Source organism: Agelaius tricolor, unplaced genomic scaffold, assembly GCF_023055355.1.
Source record: "Agelaius tricolor isolate 1412-34295 unplaced genomic scaffold, bAgeTri1.0.p SCAF_11, whole genome shotgun sequence".
NCBI classification, from domain to species: domain Eukaryota; kingdom Metazoa; phylum Chordata; class Aves; order Passeriformes; family Icteridae; genus Agelaius; species Agelaius tricolor.
In genome coordinates, this window is record NW_027269271.1 from 15,534,069 (window position 1) to 15,549,600 (window position 15,532).

Genomic DNA, 15,532 nt, shown 5'->3' on the forward strand with positions numbered 1-15,532 from the left:
AAGTGTGGTGCTGCTTTTCCCTGAACTCCCTCTCAGTTGCTCGTTTATTTTACGGTGACATGGTGGCCAGTAATCCTGCCATTGTTAACGTTTCCTGTTGTGGACTTCGGGGTTATTTTTGTTCAGAGTTACTGCAGTACTTGGAGGACTGAGCTAAGCTTCCCCTGTGAAGAATAATTACAGGCAAGGTCACTGATACTGCAGTAGAAAACATGGTCCATGGATAAATATAGCAGCTGAGTTTGGGGATGGAGGCTTACTGCAGTTCTGGTGGAAGAAGGCCCAAAAATACACATTTGATAGTAAACACACAACTGGGGCTCCAAATACCTTTGCTCTAGTGGAAAAATTCTGCTGCCTGCAGAAAACTCTAATTTATTTGCGAATTCCTGCATTATTTTAAGACCATCTAGGCCAATGAAATCTGAAGTAACTTTGCAGTATTTCTTTTATTAAAATGGTAGGCAACAGTAACCGGATTCAACCATCTGTATGACTGCAAGTTTTTGACATGCTTTGATTTCACTGTTGCCTCTTTTTCATTGACTCCAGAGGAATGCGGGATAGATCACATAAGAAATGTCATTACTCCTAACTTAGTACATTTGCCTTCTACTGTCAATTGGCTTATTCTGTCATTCAAAACTTCGAGATTCTCCAAGTGTCATTGTTGCTACTGAGTGCTACCTTGCAGCACGTACACTGCGGCAGAACCAGGGCAGAATTTGATTTGCACCCGAGTTAAAACTGTCACAGACCAGCCTCCAAACTCAGCTGAACACAGGGACAGATTGCACTGCCAGTGCTTACATTGCAGTTATCCTCTGTTCATGGAGCCATGGGCTGATTCTCACATGTGATCCAGGTTCACGATGCCTAATCCTGGAGTCCTTTCTCAGCACCAACTGCCAGGATACAGCTCCCATCTTCTACTGATTCCTGCTCGGTGTTCTGGGGTTGTTTTTCGCTCTCCAATCCCTTCATGATTTGAGGATGCACCCTGAAAAACCACAAAGCCATCCCATACACTGAAGCTGGGTCTGAGGGAATAGTGCTGCACAGAGCTTGACAGACCCTTTACCCGCAGCCTCAGGAGAGATCAGAGTAAGAAACCGGGGTTTGAGTGCCACAGCCCTGTCTGCACTTGGAAGCACACCCACAATGAAAATGCTTTTCATCAGTCATCTCTCCAACAACTGTTGAAAACAGCATAATCTGCTAACATAGAAAAGCTAAATTGCTTTCAGACGAAGCACTGAAAAAGCGCTTCTGTGATTTGATTCAGCTCAGATCCAAAATGCATGATTTGACAGCTCCAGTACTTCTTAGCTGCTTGAAGTTTCTGTCAGAATTTCTTTTCCCTAGTTTGTTTTTCTCTAGTTTCGTATTTTAACCCTTCTCCCCCCAGATTACTGTTTTTGAAATACTATTTTTAAGGGCACCAGATGTTTAAAGAATAGCACTGCACTGGGAATACAGTGCTTCTAAATAAATTGCATGGATGCTATGGGCTGAGTCTGGGAAGCTGAATCAAAGCTTAAGAGCAGGATGAAGAATACAGCCATTTCTTAAGCCCACAGCATTTTCTAAGTACTAAAACTTGCTTTAATCAGAAGGAAAGCACTGAAAGAATGTTTAATCTCATGAGCTCTTTTGTTGTTCCTAAGTAAAGAAGAGCCACATTCATCACTGGTATGATTACAATGAAAGCAGTGCAACCACCTCAGGGAAGAACTTGGCCCAAGTAGATGTTTCTAGACCTCTAGAGCTATTGACAGCTGTGCTGTCCCCACATATTGTTGAGAAAATACAGAGCTAAAGACATACCAAAAGAAACAGAACTAGCTCCCATTTTTCTTTGGCTGAACTGGAGCTCCTGGATGTGAAGGCTGCTTTACTTCTGTAACATTTCTGATCATCATTAAGTGATCTCTCTGATCAGTGATCTGTCTGAAAACATCTTCCTAACTGAGGAGCTGTGCAGCTCTGCCTGGTCCAGCTCTTGCAGCTCTGAGCTACTGAGCCCTGCACTTCAAAGGATACAGCATCTTACCTAATTTTAGATGTGATGCAACGAGTGGGGGTAGCTCACATGAGGCAGGAGGATGCTCTGAGCAGCTCGAGCTCAGAGCAAACACTTTATAATTATCAACTGCTACTTTCAAAATAACAGAGGTGTTTATTACTTCCAATGCACATTTATGGGTGTGATTGAATAAACAAGTTGGAGGAAGGACAAACACTTCTGGTGGAGGATATTAGGACAAGACAAGCAGTAGGCTTGCTGTCCTCAGGTAGCAGCTGAGGCTGCTGCCTCCCAGCCTTCTGCCTCTGACGTTCTCTTACTGAAATGCTGTAGCTAGATCAGACATACACACAGGCTTTCTTCTGCATGGGAACCATCTCTTCCCCTCATTCAAGTGTTTGGTTTTCTCAACAGCTTTTTGCCTCTCACTGAATTAGTTTGCTCATAACCAAAACCATGCAGAGAATCTCAACATTAGTACAAAGAAGCTCTACTTTTAGGGAAGTTTCTACTTGCCAGAGCAGTGACCTCTCCTGAGCTACCCTGGCTCTGTGCTGTACTGGATGGAGTCACTGGTTACATGACCTGCTCCCCTGGCTGACATCCTGCAGAGATAACAGGCTGTTGGTGGTGCTCCAACTTGCATCAGGCTTTAGGCTTGAATGTTTTGAAGAGGATTCAAGTCTTTCACTGTCATTAAACCAGGTTAGAATATCTATGCCTAGTTCCCCTCCTCTGAAATTCTACCATAGAATCACCCACCCTTTTGCCCACTGTCTTTAAACAGTTAATTGTATATCTTTTACTGGTAGCAAACCAGTGTCAATAAATCATATTCTAAAAAGCACAAACAGCACATTCTTAACGAAAATATCTTTTACACATCTAAACGATAAAGTAAATGTTTGAGAAAGAAGTCTCTAAATTTTTTTCATGGTATTTTAAAACAGTCATCTCAAAATAAACAAGAAGAAATGTTTGTTAATCATCTGGAATTTTTAATTTCCTACTTTGCATGGGAACCTGAGTAATCAGACATATGGTATGCTTGTTAGCTGGGAAAGGGTCAGGATTAGAATAGATTCTCAAAATTAGAAAGCACTAAAATACAGCAGCAGTCTTGGCTGCCTAAACTTAAACAATGTTTTGTGCTAATTGCTAGAACAGAACAACACTGAAAAAACACCACACATCTAAATGATTCCCTGAAATTCCTCTTGATTAGCAGGAGAGGAAGTCTCAGGGGACTGGGGATGAGCTAGTCCATAACTTACCTGTACAGGGGGTTATCTGATAGAGACATAGCTGATAAGGAACAAAATGTGTTGGTGGCTTCTGTACAAGCTCAGTAGTTTTAAGAGTTGTGAGATTCCTAAGACAGTAGAGGTTGTTTAGATCAAACTAATAGTATTTTTGGATTTACAGTGCTAAGCATCACTGAGCCAGTCAGCAGTGAGAGCGTGTCCTGGTGTCAGTGAAGGCACAGTCTGCAGGGCAGGTGTGGGGAACGAGGCACACCAGCCTCCTTGGGGCCTGGAGTCATTCTCTCACTCAGGAGGGCAAGCGATGGCAGCAGCAGCTCCCAGCATTTCCTGCGTCACAGGACAAGGCCCACGCAGGGATGAACGGCTTTGTGTGCTGCTGCTTGTCCGTGGTCAGATCCAGATCAGCTCTGCTCCTGCCAGCGGAAATCAGTGAGGATCCTGCACCGTGCTTCCTGCATTTCAGTGAGGATCCTGCACCGTGCTTCCTGCATTTCACTGAGGATCCTGCACTGTGCTTCCTGCATTTCCGCGAGGATCCTGCACCGTGCTTCCTGCATTTCACTGAGGATCCTGCACTGTGCTTCCTGCATTTCAGTGAGGATCCTGCACTGTGCTTCCTGCATTTCCGCGAGGATCCTGCACCGTGCTTCCTGCATTTCAGTGAGGATCCTGCACCGTGCTTCCTGCATTTCAGTGAGGATCCTGCACCGTGCTTCCTGCATTTCACTGAGGATCCTGCACTGTGCTTCCTGCATTTCAGTGAGGATCCTGCACCGCGCTTCCTGCATTTCCGTGAGGATCCTGCACCGTGCTTCCTGCATTTCACTGAGGATCCTGCACTGTGCTTCCTGCATTTCTGTCAGCCACTCACTGTGGAACGTCTCTGACCCACTGCAATTCTGTCTGCTCTGTTCAGACTTGCCTCCATTTCAGTGCTCATGGGTAAAAGGGTTTCTTCCACTGGTGTTTTTCAGTCGTGTATTTGCTCCTTGCAGTTCACCAGGAATCAATTTGAATCCAGCTATTGGAAAAACATCCCACCAAAAAAAGCTTTGGGATAGTTTACAATTTCAGCTCTGGCTACTTCCCTCTACTGCAGTGGGGGAACAGCCAAAAAGACCATGTATTTAATTGCAGTGTTTGGGAACACTGATTGGAATAAGCTTTTTTGATGAGGGGGCATAAATAATAGCAATCTGTGGCCTGCACTAATTGTCAGTCCAATGTCATGCTTATTCAGGCCTCATACACAGAGCATGCACCTGATATTTTCATTTTTATTCTCACCCTTCCTCGATTGTCAGTGATTTGGTCTCTCCTGGGACTACATCAAATTCAGCCAAGTCAGTGACTTCATATTTAAAAGTCTCTATCATTTCTTTAATCATTACTTCTCTATCATTATTTCTTTTCTTCTCTTTAAGCGCTTTTGTATCCTCCATGTTCTGGCTGTAAGCCCTTCACACAAGGAAAATATGATACTCTGAGGGCTCCAGTCTTCCCTTGTCACAGCTGCAGATGTTTCTGGTGGATGTGATTTGCAGACTTGTACAAGCAGTCCAGGCTGCATTGCCAAAACTTTCTATCAGTATGAACAACTACCACACTATTCAGAATTAAGGCTGCATGTATTTCCATATACATATATAAAACAAGCCCTCATGCAGCTGAGATAAGAGATAGGGTTGTTTACTATAGCACAAATACAAGGGGATGAAATATCCATGCAGGCTGTTTTGGTCTAGCTGTTGGTTGAAATGGATGTGGTACGTTGACTTTGTTTTCAGCAAGAGGCTTATTATGTACCTACACTTAAGACATTTAAAACTCAATGCTTCAAACAACTTCCCCTATAGACTGGTCAATAATAATTTAAGAGACAGAATTGTGCATTTTTCTTTGCCTGCCTTCATCTGCTGTACTGTGGTTTTAGAGCAGTGTATATGACAAACCTTCCAGGATTCTCAAACACAAACTGACGTTCCACTGAATCACTTAAAGCAGCTGAAAAACACCATCAGAGAGGCCACACAACTGCATGGAATGTGATGAGTTTCCAGGAATAGGATTGTTTCCTGGAGATTATTGTGTAAAATACAAGTATAAAGAAGGAACAAAGGTAATGCTGACAGTGTCTACACCACCAGGCTATTTTAGTTTGTGAAAAGAAGAACGAAGAAAAAAGACATGCTGTAAGACCTTTGCTAGGCTAACAGGAAGCCTAGATGTCAAGAGCAGACTCTGAAACAAAGCAGTACAAAATTATCTCAGCATAAAATATAACTTCTCTGTGATTTTATCTTATAAACCAGATCCATTTTTAGCTTGAATGGAGTCCGAATAGAGAGGTTAGGAGCTTTATGTTCATGCTTCCATCCAGCAATAATAAAAGAATGACTAGGTAAAAGGCAATAATTATATAGAAAGAGATGAAGCCTGCAGTTCTGAGGAGAAAGGGGCACAAATGATGTGGGGCACACAAGCAACAGGAAATCTGACCATTCATTTTCATTAAGAAATCAGTTCTGCTGACTAGAACCTACTCTGAAGCAGAGGTTATGCAGAGAACTTTCAGAATAAAGTATCACATAGCACGTGCAAAAATTTGGCCTCTGTATATAACAAAAGCGATCCTTCCAGGAGAGCTTTTTGCTCTTTTTCTTCAGAGAGACTCTGCTCCAACATACTGGAGAAAGCCTGATTTAAAAATAAGTGGGCTCTTACAAGTAGAAAATCTGGTATGGTTTCAACCCTGGAAGTGCTTGTTTCTCAGCTTTATCAAAGAGATCTCAGGTCCTGACACTGGTTATTAGTGAGTAAAGTCTGCAGCTTCTACTTAGACATCAGGTGTCAAACTCAGGTGACATTGGGGTTACTGTTCAGTGTTTGTGTTCCTCCTGTTTCAGGTGGTACTTGAATGTACAAAGATGCTTGGATGGAACACAAAAGCAAGGTATAGCACTTCATGAAACAGGTTTTCAAATGCTCTCATATTTTGTTACTTATTTACTTTTTGGTGCAGCAAAGAGAAGATGCAGGAATTAAAAAAACTCCACATATGCGCATCCCAGGATGAGCAACTAGCTACAGGCAGCTTATCAAAATTTAAAAAACAAGGATACGATACTGGAGTTACTTTTCATATTCACATATTGCAAAGAACAGCCTGTATCCATGCAGCTAAACTCCCTCATTGCCATCAACAGAGCTCCACCCAAACTGCCAGCAGGACACGATCAGTGGCCTCTGTGCCCCAGAGTGTGACAGGGAGGGGTGCAGCCCAGCCCAGAGCTGAGCCATGGATGCACCAGGACGCGCAGGATGAATGGGGAGCGTGCGAGCGCCTGGGCCCCCGCCCAGAGCTGCTTCAGCCTCCCCGTGCCTCTCTGCACAGCTGCAGGAATATCTGCAGGGAGGGGAGGAGGGAGGAGAGGCCAGCAGAGCCACCAGCTTGTGCCAGCTCATGCTATTCATGGAACTTCAGCTGAGCCCTGACAACAGCACTGTGTGCCAGAGAGATACAACTCCTCCAGGCTGACACTGAGGACACATGCAGCAGTGCCAGCCTACCAAAAGTGATACGCCAGGTTGGAACAGAGAACAGGAAGGGATTTTTTTTCTTGCTCTGCACCTGTATTTTGCCATTACCTTCACAGCATCTGAGTGGTGTGGCCTTTAGTCCATGCATCACAGTGCAATGCCCCCACACAAAGCACCTCTGTGCAGAGGTACTGAGCCAGTCCTGAGGAGCTGGCTGGGAGAGCTGCCTGGCACAGCCCACAGGCCTTTGCTTATAGCCCAGAAACAGTCAAGCTGCATTAGCTGAAAAGGAAGACAGCAATGCAGGCAGCCCAGCCAGAATAGAGAGCAGTCTGCATTCCCTCTTCTGGCATGTTTGTTAACTGAGAACTCCTACAGGATTTAAAAAGAAAAAAAAAAGAAAAAGAAAAAAAAAAGTTGTCAGTTACTGTTTAAGTTCCTTTTCCTTCCAGTCTAACAAATAAAACCACACTACTGGCTCAAATTCCATGAATTTGACAAGAACATTAAGTCATTATGAAAAAACAGAAAGACAAATGATGAGCAACTTTCCAGGAGAAGCAACAGCAACAACAAAACTGATTAGTTAAAGCTTTGATAATTACACCCAGGATCACTCAGGCAATCTTGTTTTGTGCCTTTGGATAGGTCCATCTTCCTTTTCTCCCATCTGTTTATGTTAGACTTTGCTGATAAAGTTAAAAGCTGAAAGGAGATTTGATATGTATAGATGCACACTTGAAACTCTGATCCATCTCCTCACTTAAAGTATTGCTTTCTTCACCTTTTTCAAAGTTCATTAAATATGGAATGGATTAATTGAGCCAGAGGTTACTGCATTTGTAGTAACAAATACAGTTTCTGCAGATTCCTTAGAAGGAAGACTATTTACATCATATTCCCAGAGGTAATTAGGTAAAGCATAAACATTAATAATGCAATCTCTGTCATTCCTCTAGTAAATATTGAATGTGCTGGTTGACTTCAAACAAATATACCAAAAGAAGTCTCAGTTATACAGGAGTTCCTTCAAGTTGCATGAAGAGAGATAAGTGGCTACCTAGGGGAGGCAGATAGTATTTCCAAAGTGTTCCAGCCAAGAAAAAGCCTCAAAGATTAAGCTAAAACACCAGAAAACCTGTAAAAGGGAGGTCACTTTTAAATAACTCAAGTATGAGAAAATCTTCAGGGACACTGAGCTGCAGACCAGGCTTCATTCGTGCAGCTGTTTCTGAAATGACGCAGTATTAGACTTTTCCTCCTGGGTTTCAGTCTTCTCAGCTTCCATCCAGTTATGAAATAGTTTGTCAGCTTCAGGCTGATTGCATGCATCTCCAAGCTAGAAACAGTAAAAATCATCTTCAGGTAGGAATGTAAAGATAATACCTGTGTGTCTTGAAAATCCCAGGGATCCCCAAGAGTCCTGACACTGTTGAAGTGTGTGTTGTACTGACAGAAGTCCCTGGCTACACCATTAGCTGGAACACTACAGCTCTGACAGCAGCTATGGCTCCAGACCAGTTCTATTGCTCTGTCCTCTTGGCTTTGCCACTGATCTGCAAGGCATTCACCAAAAGCTGCCCCAGGCACAGAAAGGCAAAGGCCTTCATATATTTTTTTTCCTTTTTGGTTCCCGGTACCTTTAAAAAGCTCCCACTGAGAACTTACTAACTCTCGTCTTTCCATCTTCTGTCCTTCTAACCTTGGAGAGCAGCAGGATCAGGAATATGCCTTCATAAACATTCAAAGCATTTTGGAGTATGTTCTCCTACAAACAAGCAACCATCCTATAATGATGTAGTAGTTGGTGCTCCAGCTGGAGAAGGTGATGTTGACCTCTGGTGACTATTCTGGGGATGCCTGGTGGCGTGATCACAGTGAAACATTTCTGAGAACAGCTAGGCAACAATTTCACTGAAGCTGACACAGGAAAACAGTCACCCTTCCTCTTCATGGAAGCAGTTACACATCCCTTCCATGGAACAGGAACACCCAGCTGAAACAAAGATCCCCAAAAGGCTGTCTTATAGCCTCAAATATGCACACAGAGAGATTTGACTAGAGAACAACTGCACAGTGGCTGCCAAGTCAAAAGAGAAAATACACACAGAGTGAAAGGACTGAGCAGAGCAGTCCATGGAGACAGAAATCATGGTATAATCCAGGAGAAAATCAGAGGGTGAGGAGTCAGTTAAGAAAGCACCTTAGCTGGCAGCAATGTATTAAATATTTAGATTTCTCAAATCACAGAAATGAAACAAAAAGTGACAATTGGGATGCACTGTAAATAAGCAAAACAGCAGAGGAACACCCCAACTAACCTGCTGTCTATTTGTTTGCTGACATAACCCAGTAGACAAAACACTTTGCCAGATTGTAATGAAAAATATTATTAGACACTAAGAATTCGAAGCAAGCTATGCATTTGATTTTTAAATCTCATTCATTCTACATAATGAAACATTTTTTTCAATTACATTTGAACCTCATGTAGCTTATGCTATGTTGGACATTCATAGAATAAAACCAGAATACAATACATGATGCCTTAGGAAGTTACTCAGAACTCATCTACAGATTCAAAATAACAAGTGTTTTATTTTCCCACTTATTCAAAAGAAATGAAGAAAAAACCACTTTCCAGCAGAGCCACTCAAGATACCTAAAGAAAATAAGATATTTAAGAAAGGTTAAACAACAAAAACAATTTGAGGACTGAGAAGGAGAGTAGATTTCAACCTAGTGACACAGCCTAAGCAATGTAGCAACTTTAGTGCCCCATGCAGAAAGAGATATCAGCAAAAGGGAAATTAGGTGAGCAGAGCATGCCTCCAGGTAACTATTCTGACATGGATTAGAAGTGGGAAGAAGATTAACAGAATTTATATTCCCCACAGAATTAAGTTGTTTATCAATGGAAAAGGATTTCTCAATTCCCAAGATGTTTTCCACTTAATACAACTTTTGTAATAGTAACATCCATCTTAATAACCCAGCTTATTTCTCAGCTTGGATTGATGAGCATCAGAACTGGGCAGACACCCTTACAGCAAAAAGTAAACTGAAAATGCACATTCTTCATTCAAATCCATACATTAAAATAAGGAATTCCTTAGTGTTTTGCTATTTGGGTCGTGCATTTGCTTTGCACAGTGAGGACAAACTGGTATTGCTGCCCCCACATAAGCTTTCCATTCTGCTTTCTAGTGTATTGCTCCATACCGCAGAGACTGGAACCCAAGGGTGTGTTTACAGTCAAACCTCAAGGAGCTTACCTTATAATTTGTATTTAATTCATTTAAATGCTTTTTTCAAACGGGCTTTGCAAGCAGATGCCGGTACCTGAAGCCCTGCCAGGGCTGCCAGGCAGGCAATAGCGCCGTCAGGGGGACACGCACGGTACAATTGCCTGAGGCGGTGGAAAGTACGAGAACGCAGTAGAAACACCTTATGCAAGTTCTTGGAGCACTTCAAAGCTGAAATAAATTGGCATCTCAATAGGAGATTAAAAAAAAAATTAAAAAAAGAAAAACAAAACACTGCAGAGCTTTGCAAATGCTTGTTTTAGCTTCCTGGGCAATGCCTGATAATTTCTGAACACTTAACTAGTAGCTTAATTTTTAAATCTTTAAGTACCATATACACATATCTTCTACATTTGTGTAACTGTTCATAAATGATTGCAGTCCTTTTGTTAGCGTTCCTCAGCACATAGTCTCTTTCAACTGGAGATGTTCTCAGGATTTGGAAGGGAAAGGCAAAGACGTGATTTGACAAGTATGTCAGGTCCCCAATTGCACAGGATGAATTTTCCATGCTTCACCAGCAATCTGATTCAGTATCAGTTTATTCAGCTTACACTAAAAAGCTCTCTGATTTTCTAGCATATTACTTTGGCTGAGAAAAAGTTCAGGTAAATGCTACTCCCTCCCCACTGACCTCTGGACTTAAATAACTGCCAAGGAACCATTGACTTAACTCTATGAAGATGGCAAAAAGTACAGCTGTTGGCTAAGCACTGCAAAGGATGCAAGAAGAAATGCTGGTAAGGGGAGACTCAGACCTACAACCAAAGCCTTCCCTTCCAAATAGTATTTTTCCAGTACCCTTTGCCAGCTCAATTCTTTCAATGTATAGCAGGGACAGCCTCTAGAATGACTGAGTTTGCCTCCCAGTCTGTGTGTTTCTTACTCCATGCTTTATAGTTGGATACAGCCACTATGTAGGTCACTATGTATGGCCACTATGTAGGTCACTATATTTCTATCTCTGGATGATCACAAGTGGCACAGCCACTGAAATAATCAGCCCTACTGTGCCCTTCCCAGCTCCTTCTCTCATGCCAGCACAAGCCTGAATTCTCTTACATACCAGGTTGTAATTTTGTCATCAGCTGGACCCTAAGGGAGAGACAGCAACCATAGTGATTTAGTATCTCCCTGACCTCAATACAGAAGCCAAAGGAATGTTTACCTAGACACACAAGAGATAATTTTCTCTGTCATCTAGAAGCTTTAGGGGACTCCTTTGCCCTATGGAATTATTATGATTAAAACTCACATAGGGGTGGGCTGTTAATGAGAAAAGGCAGTTGAAATCAAATGACACACAGTTAAAGACAGAAACCTCTGAAAAATGCAAGAGGGATTTTGCAACTTAATGGATCTCAAAGCCTTATTAACCATAGCAGACTTCTGCAGCACAGCTTTGTTATTTTCTGTTAAAAACCCCAAATCAACCCAAAACAGAACAAAACAGCAGCTTTTTTCAGGGGAAAGAAATAATTTCCAAACCTCAACTTGTACTCTGCTCCACTTCTGTTTTGAGTCTGCAATGTCCTGGAGCAATACTCCAAGGAAGCAAATGACTGAGATCTGAACTGATTAGCCCTGAAGTCTTAAAAGAAAAGTTGTCATGCACTATTTGCTACTTCACTGCTGACTCAAGAGCATTTAGCTCGTGTGCATATTCCACTTCCCCATCTGCTCACTGCTTCAGCTTCTCTCTGACAGTTGTGCATTTCCAGAACAAACATCTTTGATATATTAAGAACTAAGTGCAGGGCAGCGTAAAATGTGCACCACTTTTCATCAAGGTATCAGAAGCACTACTCTATCGACTATTAATCTTTATTTGTGAGCTTAACTTATTAAATGCCTCCATTGTAACATAATAAATAATGTAACTATGTATGGTAGCCTATTGCAACCAGAAATGTTATGTAGAATTTCAGCCTCCTCTGCTACAGAATATGAGACTGTTTATATCATAGTGGATCTGTGTAAGTCTATGGCAATGAAAATCAACCTGTCTTTAAAACATGCTAGCATTACTAAATACAGAAAAACAGGCAGCTATAGCTGAAAGCAAGACTCAGTAATTTGAAAATTTTATACCTAAGTTTATCAGTTTTCTCTGAAGCAATGCAGGAAACAACACGTTATCAGTTCAGACTGTTTAGTGGATTTATTTCTCAAGCCAGCAAAACCACAGCCACTTGGCATAAAACCAGATTAAAATAAAATAAGATTTATATGTACTTGCCTTTGACATTGTTGCTCATTTCATACCAGAAAACGTACCTCTTTCCTTTTCATGCATATGTTATAATTTATAACCACAGAACAGAAAGAAAACAAATCTTTGTTTTACAAGATTCTTTTACCAAGACATCTTGAAGAGCGAGCTGAATAACTTGAAAGAGTTATTTGGAATGGTATGAATAGTCTGAACTTCTGCTAGCTTTGGGTGGGAGTCAAGTACACTCACTAAGCAGTTACTCAAAAACTCAGCACCTTACAGAATCAATCCCCTGCACAGCCCTCAAGTTACTTCAGCAGTTTAATGAGACAGACTGCTTTGAAGGAAAAACTAGCAGTAGCTCTCATCAACCAGATTCAGCAGTGAAAGGGACTTGCTCTACAACACCTGGACTAGCTCCTGCTCTAGCTTGTCTCCCCTCTTCAATTTTCTACCCCCACTATACTACACTCTGTTGCTTTGACACAGCCACTTTGTCCATCTCATAAAAAGCAATGCCAACTTCAGATTGCCTTAACACACGCTGAAATACAATTCAGCTACTGCTGCTGGAGAACCAGAATCATCCCTAAGTAGCAGAAAATTTTCTACAGAGCACAGAAACTGCTACTGCTCCATAATAGAGCACTAATCAAGATAAAACACAAGCACCCTGAGGAAAACAGAGTGTTAGGGATTAATGAGCACACATATTCAGCAGTAATCATGGGTTGCACAGCATGGAAGTGTGATTATTTTCCCTTCTGTTCCTAAATTTTCAGGCAGCCAGTGCATCCACAGCAACTAAGCATATCTGTTATCTGATAACAGTTCAAGACATGCTCTTTAGAAACTCTTGAAGACTTTTTTAAAATCTATCCTCATACTTTCTCCTTCTTGATATTCTACTTTAGATAAACATATTTAGTATATTTGTGTGTCCTAGGCCTGTTTAATTGTCATTCAATATCTATGTATGTGGATATATGTAGCTATATATGTAATACAATCCATGAGAAGTCATACCCATTCAGTTGTAAAGTTGTACTATATTAAAAAAATCAAACAAAATCAAAGAGGCAGCCAAGGATAATTACTCTGCAAGCAAATACAAAGTTGCACCCTAAGCAGTTATCATAAGGGGAGGTACTGATCTTTGTCCTGTTCTGCTGCTTTTGGTACTTGCCAGACTGTACCAGACTAATTTAGCTGGTTAAACCAGCAGAAAACAAGTACACTAAAGTGTTTTGCCAGGCTTTTGCATAGAATCAGCTCAGCATAAGGTCCAGCAAAAGCAAAAACAATGGTTAGACTAGAGAGCCAAAGCACAGAGGTCAGAGTGATGAACACCTTTAGCTATAATGAACAGCTTCACTAAAAAATCCCACCCAACTGTCTCATCACAATTTTATGCATTTTTGCTACTGAGCAAGGCCAATTTCAAATGATAAATCAATTCACTATTAACTTGCAGATTAGCTATGTTTTCAATGAACATAATGAGCTACACTCCTTCTTCCCCTTGCCATCCATATACTGCAAGCCTGAACCCTGACTTGAGAGGTTTTCAGGTTGCAATGCCGGGGAGATTGCATTGACTGGCTTTTTTCCCCTCCACACTTTTCAAATACTTGCTTTACAACATCTTTTGACAAGAGTATTGGTTCTGCAATAGACAGATATGCAAGTATGAGGTAGGGGAAAAGACAAGAAATAACTTTTATTCAGGGTGTTATAAGTAACACTTATCAACAGTAGCAGTAAATATTAGAAATAGCATTTTTATAAGAGGAAGAAAGCAATAGCAAGTAATAAATGTACCTGTTTAACAGCAGGCCCATGAGCTCTACAGACTGATACCTCCCTGTGTTAAGCACCATGCTGCCAGAACTGCTTACCAGCAAGTTCTGCTTCCCAGGAAACACTTCCCCAGAGCCTCCTGGGCTAAGCAGCAATAACCATCTCTCCAATCTCTCCTGTTACTTGGAGGAATTATTCCTCTCCCCTCTCTCTGAAGGTGGACTCATTTCCATCCTCTCTTCTCCACATGTTCTCCAAGTGTTAAATGCATATGACTTGCACATCCATACCACTTCAAAGTCTTTTAGCTGGCTCCTATGAAGCAGGGTGCACATTTGTACAAAATAACAACAACAACAACGGATTATAGGTTATTAGAAGCTGAACTAAGAGGGAATGGATATTCACATAAATGGAGCAACATAAAGAAGCAAAAGACAAAGATGTCCTTTGGTCCTTTAAATGGTCCTTTAATAAACACACTGGACTGAGATAATGCCTGAACCCTTCAGATGCCAGTCCAACCCCAGAGTGGGTTTCTACTGCCCCCTGCATCACCTACATGTCCTAGCAATGGAGCACTGGGAGAAACTCTTCATGTAATGCCAGGATGGAGACTTCTTCAGACACAGGAATTCCTGAAACATTACTGTATCCTGTTAGCATAAATGACCACAATACACAAATCTGTAGGAGTATGAAAAAACTTTTCATAAAAGCACAATCTGTTTTTAAAAGCACAATCTGTTTTTAAAAGCACAATCTGCTTTATTTTACTAACACTACCTCCTTGAAACAGGTAAGTTGCATCATTTTTTATTAGTTATTTCATTTCATGCCCAAGAAAAAAGGCCCACAGTTCCATAAAATTTACTAGGAGGGTTCTCATTTTGAAAAATAAAAATACTTTACTTTTACTTGAATATGTAACACTACTTGCAAGTCTGAGCTTTTTCCCATATTTTAAGAACATTTCACACTGCTGTTCATTACCTTCACACTATCCTGTAGAAGATAGGCCTGGTGCCACATAGATACAGAGAGCTGGAAGCAAACTTCTGAGCTTTGCATTAAATGCAACATCTGACGAAAAAGAAAGAAGAGTTCATAGAATTGTAATGCAAACAAAAATTTAATCTTTAAACAAAACGTTCATGATACGGAAGGTCACCATACAAAGTTCTTTAACACAATATAACACAAACAAGTTGAAAAGCCTTTTTTGATTGGAAATGATTATTTATACAAAGACTACATGCCAACAATATTATTGTACAAAGTCTGACAGTGGATTCATAAATTGATTCCCTGAAAATTCCCTTGTTTTGAAGAAATAGTGAATATTAAGGTAATGGCTGAAGTGAATTCAAGGAATTCAGAG